We start from the raw sequence: 7500 nt of genomic DNA on the forward strand, positions 1-7500 counted from the left end.
GTTTTGAATTTTCGGCGATTTTCTGTAATATATCTCATGTTGTCTTAAATGGAGGCCGGAAACCGCACTGATCTGGCGCCATAAGATTTATATCGGAAGAAATAGTGTCTGGTAGTGCCTAAATTTGGGTCCCGGTTGAATAAATGAGGAGCTTGGTATCAAAGTTGGACAACTACACTTTCACTTTTTTTTTTACAGGAGAGGCGAAAAGGCACAGTTATACGTACATTTTTTTTAACATTCTCATGGATCATAGAAATATTTTTTCAGTCTCAAAATGTGATTAAAATAAGTATTAAAGTCGAAATTTGAGTTTAAAAAGTGGAGTTGTCCATCTCTGAAACAAAGAATGGAATGGAATTAGAAAGAACGGAATTATTTTATCTATCTATCTATCTATCTATCTATCTATCTATCTATCTATCTATCTATCTATCTATCTATCTATCTATCTATCTATCTGTCTGTCTGTCTGTCTGTCTGTCTGTCTGTCTGTCTGTCTGTCTGTCTGTCTGTCTGTCTGTCTGTCTGTCTGTCTGTCTGTCTGTCTGTCTGTCTGTCTGTCTGTCTGTCTGTCTGTCTGTCTGTCTGTCTATCTATCTATCTATCTATCTATCTATCTATCTATCTATCTATCTATCTATCTATCTATCTATCTATCTATCTATCTATCTATCTATCTATCTATCTATCTACCTACATCTATATCTATCTACTTACCCACCCACCCACCCATCCATCCATCTATTTATTTATTTCATCAATCTTTGTTCACGTCATGGCGGATTAGATGTATTCCAGTTCTTAATCCGCCATCACTCTCTATACAAATATAACAAAAACTAATACATAATGAACCTATAAGTATCCTCTGTTTACAATAATAATAATAATAATAATAATAATAATAATAATAATAATAATAATAATAAACTAATAATAAGTATAGCTCTTGTATTTAAAACTCCTACTTTAGCTCTTTCATTTTATGCTCAATCTCTTAAGAATTATTCTGTTATCTTCATTGACTACTCTTCGTAGTTTCTTATCGTGTCCGACTACTCAACATTTATAATTCCATATCTGTTAGAGCTTTGACTTTCTCTTCCCATCTAATTTTAACTCTAAAAAGAAATTTTCCTAATTTATGCAGATTGCTGGCGTTTAGGTGACCATTCATTTTTTTATAAGCTACTATAGCGTTTATTTGTAGACATTTTTTATCCACCCAACTGTTTCTCAAATCATTCGTTGCCTCACACTTTAACGCAATATGCATTGCGTCTTCAGCTAGTCCACACAAAGGACATTTATCCTTCTCTACGTTCCCTCCCTTATTCTTGAGTCTCCAGATACCTAATCTCCACCATGCCATTCCTGTTCTCTCTTCCCTTGAATTTAGTCTAACATATTCTTTCTGTTCCCAAAACTGCTTCACCTCCCTATAGTATTTTAGTGATCCTAGGTCTTTAATATTACTAAAAATATCTTGTCTCGAAATTTCGTTTGCCCTCTCTTTTACTATTCTTCCAATAGTTTTCGTGTTTATAGACCCTAGTTCTCTCCATAGCCAATTTAGACCTAATCTGCTTATTTCTCGTTCCAGCTCCTTCAGCCAATTCGATTTCCAATTAGCGGCTTTCATACACAATATACATGTCTTCATAATTGCCGAATCATTCCTACACAGAATATTACCTAAATATTTGATTTTTCTTTCTAGAATACTTCCCAGACTCGAATCGGATCCCATCTCTAGTAACGCTGCCAGGTTAGAAGCATTCTCCGGTATTCCTAGAAATTTTTTTACACATTTTGGCTCTTACTTTATCGTGAAAGGAATTAATAAAAATGGATTGAAAAATGATAGATTGGAATGGGACAGCTACACTAATCAAAGTGGCATGGAAATAGTACATTATGCAACGAGCCTATAATGATAGTAATTAAGACGCGAGTATGTTTGTTTATGAAACGAGCGCAAGTGAGTTTCATAATTTTCATACGAGCGTCTTAATTACCATTATAGGCAAGTTTCATACGACTCTGTATGCTCGACCATATTTCTAACTTGAAATTATTCAGAAGTATTCATTTTATTTGTGTCTGACTGAAGATCGGAAGTGACCTTGTGCATAGCTCGTATATTGTGAGATGTGCGCAGACGCGAAAGTATTGATTTTTTTCCGAGGAACAATAATGTCATTGACCTTGACATAATCTGGAGAATAACATGAACTCATTTTGATATAACCAGGAAATTGATTTAGAATTGAAAAACGAGATGACAAATTGAATTTATTTGAATATTATTTACAATTAACGCTAATTATTATTGTAACAGAACATAACCTTCCGCGACAGTATTGGATTTCCAGTCTCCGTGACGTTTCCCTCGTTGTCTTTCGATTGCATATCCGAGAATAATCGAAAACCTGAACTTTAATGAATAGGTGTACTTTAATGACATGCATTAAAGGTCAGCTACCAGGTGTATAATTACTACATTTCGGCATGGTCGAGCATAAAATTAAGTAATGGACTGAAATAAAAATGTGATAAAGTTGACTGAGAAAGAATGAACAGTAACAGGCTAAAAAAACACGTATCTTCATGTTAATGCAATTAAATGATATAGAAGGTAAGCAGTAAGAAAAACACGCAACGAATTTAGGTAATTAGAATGTATTGAGATTAGACAGGAAAGGACGACAGTGTCGGAAAGATGTAACATAAGAAAAGAGGGTGGTGGAAATAGCTGGGAAATATACTGATAATAAAGCAAAGACACACATAAAACCGGGAGATAATGGGGCCAATAAGTGGTAAGTAGTTGGGATACTTGGGTTATAAGAAAATATGGGAACAAGCAATACCCAGGGGACAGGACTGCAGCCTGCACTTGCGAGTAGACGCCCTAAACCAGAGGACGTAGGAAAATTGCTAAGCTTTCTGACAGAGACTAGCGCCGTGTGTTTAAAGTCAAAATAAAATTGTGTCACTCTTCTTATTGAGGAAACATCAAATATGAACATATTGGAGTGGCATTAAGGATATTTACTCCAGCGTCAGGGGCTCCATTCTTGGAAGCTATTGTAACATTTTCGATAGACTGGCTTTCTTCTTTCACCCTTTTCATTTTACTGTCATTAATTAACGAAACTAGAATTGTTTTACCGATTTTGAACCCAGGATACGTACAGTAGTGGCAAAAAAACCGGACCGACCCTTGTAGCTGATTTCAGAGCCTTGTTCACTCCAGAGCACGATAGACTGGTATCTAAGACTTTCGTGGTTCGAATCCTGCCTGGGAAGGAAACTTTTTTTTGTTGCTTATTCAAATTTATTCCCAATACCTTTCGATTGCTGGTAAAATTCATGTTCTGGGAATAACAAGTTAATTAAGTAGTAAAATATCGCTGTAATCGAAAAGTATTGGGAATAAATTTGAATAAGGAACAAAAAAAAAGTTTCCTTCCCAGGTAGGATTCGAACCACGAAAGTCTTAGTTACCAGTCTATCGTGCTCTGGAGTGAGCAAGGCTCTGAAATCAGCTACAAGGGTCGGTCCGGTTTTTTTTTTGCCATTACTGTACACATGTCTGTGTATACAAGGTGAACCGTAATTAATACAGAGTGATTCATATAGAACTGACACATTTCTTTCATTAATTGTTTCAAAACGAATTGTGCTAGCGACAACTTATTATACCTAAAATGTGAGGAATTTTGGGAGATTATTTACCTCTATAGCAAATGTTGAAAACGTCTTCCATCCTGCATAAGGCACAACTCAACACGTCGTTCCATGTTACTGGCCACTCGTTGGAGGACTCTGTTGTCAATAGCTTGAATCTCCTGTGTGATGTTGTGCTTCAGATCGTCCAATGTCTGGGGACGTGTGGCGTAAACCCTGTCTTTTAAGTAACCCCATAGAAAGAAATCCGGCGTTGTCAAATCCGGAGATCTCGGTGGCCACAGGTTCCTGGAAATTATTCGGTCGTCAAAGAAACTTGCAATTAGTTCCATGGATTCATTTGATGTATGGCATGTAGCGCCATCTTGCTGAAAATATCCTTGACTCAGCTCTACATCGTCCAGTTGCTCAACAAACTCCATGAAAATCAGTCGGTACTCTGCAGTGTTTACAGTCTGGTTAAAAAAAAAAATTGGCCCCACTATTCTCTGTGCGGATATTGCGCACCAAACTCCGATTTTAACCGGGTGCATAGGTGCTTCATGGATGACATGTGGATTTTCGATGGCCCAATGGCGTGAGTTCTGTGAGTTCACATAACCGGATAAATGGAACCATGCTTCATCTGTGAACCATGTGATGGAGAATATGGCAGGATTTTGCACAATGAACGTCTCAAACCAACGACAATAATTCAATCTTTTATCCTTCAATCTTTTATCCTTATCTGGTTCCTGTAGTTGATGAACAACCGTAACCCTATATGGCTTTAGGCTGCCAACAATAGGAATAAAACATAAACATCTGCGCATCTAGTGACAAGGAATCGAAACTCCAGAACATTCTGCTTAATTTGGTGCTAAAATTGGGTCATTGAATGAATTTCCAACGGAATAATTAAAGAAAGAAATGTGTCAGTTCTATATAAATTACTCTGTATAATTTTGCTCTTTTTTGCTTCCTTTTCGATAAAAAAAAATATTATATGAAATATTTAATATAGTGTTTTGGGAATGTTACTGAATTAATTCCCAATATGTTCACTCAGTTAAAGAGAGCAGTGTCTTATGGTAAAAAATAATTAAAAAAAAAATAGTTTTGTTCTTTAAATGTGCAGAAATTTGATTAGAAAAAAAAATTAACTTTTCGTTCTGAAAAGGAATTTTAAAATGTTACATTTGTTCGGATGAAATTTCTGCACATTTAAAGGACAAAACTAAAATTCTTTCAATCATTTATTATCATAATACACTGCTCTCTTAAATTGACTGAGCATATTGGGAATTAAGGCAATGACATTCTCAAAACACGCTATGAAATGTTTCATATAAAACAGTTCTTATCTCGGAAAGAAAGCAGAAAAAACAGGCAAAATTATGTTCAACTTTTTAGCTTGAAATATCTCAAAGAATAAGCCCCTGAAATTATTTACGGTGATTACGAAGTATATGAGGAAGTTCAATGTCTTTCTACGGAAGGATTACACGGCGTGCTGACATCATAATAATTGACCGAGATAAAAAAACTGGTCTCATTCTTGACCCCACTGTATGGTTCGAAATTAATGAAGATCAACCAAAGCAAGTACATGAAGAGAAACGCGCTATTTACCTTCCATGCTGTGATGATCTCAGTCATAAATATGATATTCAAGATTGGAATGTCATTGGACTTAAGTTTGGTGCACGAGGAACAATTCCCAAATTTACATTGGAGATCCTCAGAAAATTAAAGGTTCCTGAAAAGACTCTTCAGACAATTGCATCAACCATTTTAAAATCTTCATTGAACATCATCAATCACCATCTCTATTCATCTTTATAATATTCAATGTATATTATTTATTTTCAATAAATTTTTATCCTTTTGATAGCCACCACATCTTATCGCAGAATATTCTTCTTTAAAATTTCATTATGTATTTTTTTAATTAATTTACATTTTCTTTTTTGTTCATTTGAATTGATTAGGATACCGATATTTTAAATCCAAGATTTGGACGGCTATCATTTCGATTTGATTGTATGTATCATATAAACAAAAATTTGCGCATGGAAGCTAAGTATAGTGTGTATAAAGGTATTTGTTTTCAAAATAACTCAGTTTTGTAATGTTCGTATATGTAAAATGTATAGGCAAATGGATAAAATTAAAATTCACCATTTGAGGTCCGTAATGGATATAGAAGCCACCGTCGTAGCTGAGTCGGCTAAGGCGCTTGCCTGCCGATCCGGAGTTGTGTTCGGCCCGCTTGGGCTGATTACCCTAGTTGGTTTTTTTCCGAGGTTTTCCCCAACCGTAAGGTAAATGTCATGTAATCTATAGCGAATCCTCGGCTTCATCTCACCAAATACCATCTCGCTATCACCAATCCCATCGACGCTAAATAACCTCGTAGTTGAATACAACGTCATTAAATAACCAGGTTAAAAAAAAACCTTGATAGTGAAAATGTGTCGGAGAATTTACTTTAAAATTTCTAAAACTTGTAATTGTTATATAGAAATTAATTTACATTATTTAATCATTGAATTACACTACTGAGAAAGGATAAGATTGTGAAGGGAAGTTTGTTGTATAATTACTAGGGCTAGGATTTTGATGAAATTGCATCTTTTTTCTAATAAGCCAGAAACATAGCTGCTTTAGTATTTATATGTTATGTGATAAACTGAGTGTTTTAAGACATATTTGTTAGGGCATTTTTTTGCATTTTTTGCCTGTTTCAACTCATAAGAGCATCTTTTGTTTTATTCGGTCACTTTTTTAATGCATTTTCATTTAATTTTGACCACAAATCCCCATTATTAATGTAAAATAATGTGTATTTTCTTTGATATTTTCTTTACATATTTTGTCCATTAATACCCATTATTTTGTATAATATTTTAATAATTTTTCTACACATATATTGCCATTTTAACGTAGTACACCCCATGTAATGGGTCAGTCCAGCCACTCCTTCAATATAGACTCCTCTATACCTGCTAGTTCCCGATAAGAGTGGCCTTGTGGTGGACTACATGAAAACTAAAAGTAAAGTAAATCCATGGCGCTACAGCCCATGAAGGGCCAAGACTCCTGACCTCACGTCCACATGCCGAAGTAGAGGTGAACGATCATACATGGAAACTACATCAGGTAAAATAATTAATTAAAGTGTAGTACTTAGAAAAAATTATGTAAAATTAAATTTAAATACTAGTCTAAATATTAGGTAGTATAAAACCTCTTTTCCTACTAAGACAATTATGTAAGATCAATTTTTAGGTCTTTTTAAGGGCATTTTTGAAAGATTTTTAGATCATAAATGCATTGTTTTTAGGACATTTTTTCATTATTTGTAGGTCATCAAAATCCTAGCCCTAATAATTACTCATTGTGTAATATGGCAGAAATCTTTTGTCGTATGGGTTAGAGACCACTTGTGAAGCTACGGCTGGGTGACGCTTGCACTTAAAGAATATTCTGGAAGTGGTGCAGCAAGGAGTAGACAGACGGGCGGATGAATGATCACGGACAGAGTTCTTCGCGAAGACAGACCGAGGCAATCCTTCCCCCTGGCCGATATAGTAGGGACTGTGGGTTCCCCTCTCTCTGCCTTGACTTAGTCACACATGTTCGTCTGGTGTCGCCCATCCTGCGAGCAGTGGCGTCTATCACTTCAAACCTCTCAGATAGACTGATGTCGCTACAGTGCTGGCCTTCTAGCCAGGCGGTCCGAGTTCGATCCCCTGTCAGGTCTAGGTGAAATTTGTGGTTGAGAAAACGTATTTTAGAAGATTATTCTCGGAAGGATGATGG

The sequence above is a fragment of the Periplaneta americana genome, chromosome 6 (genome assembly GCF_040183065.1).
Source record: "Periplaneta americana isolate PAMFEO1 chromosome 6, P.americana_PAMFEO1_priV1, whole genome shotgun sequence".
Classification (NCBI taxonomy): Eukaryota; Metazoa; Arthropoda; class Insecta; order Blattodea; family Blattidae; genus Periplaneta; species Periplaneta americana.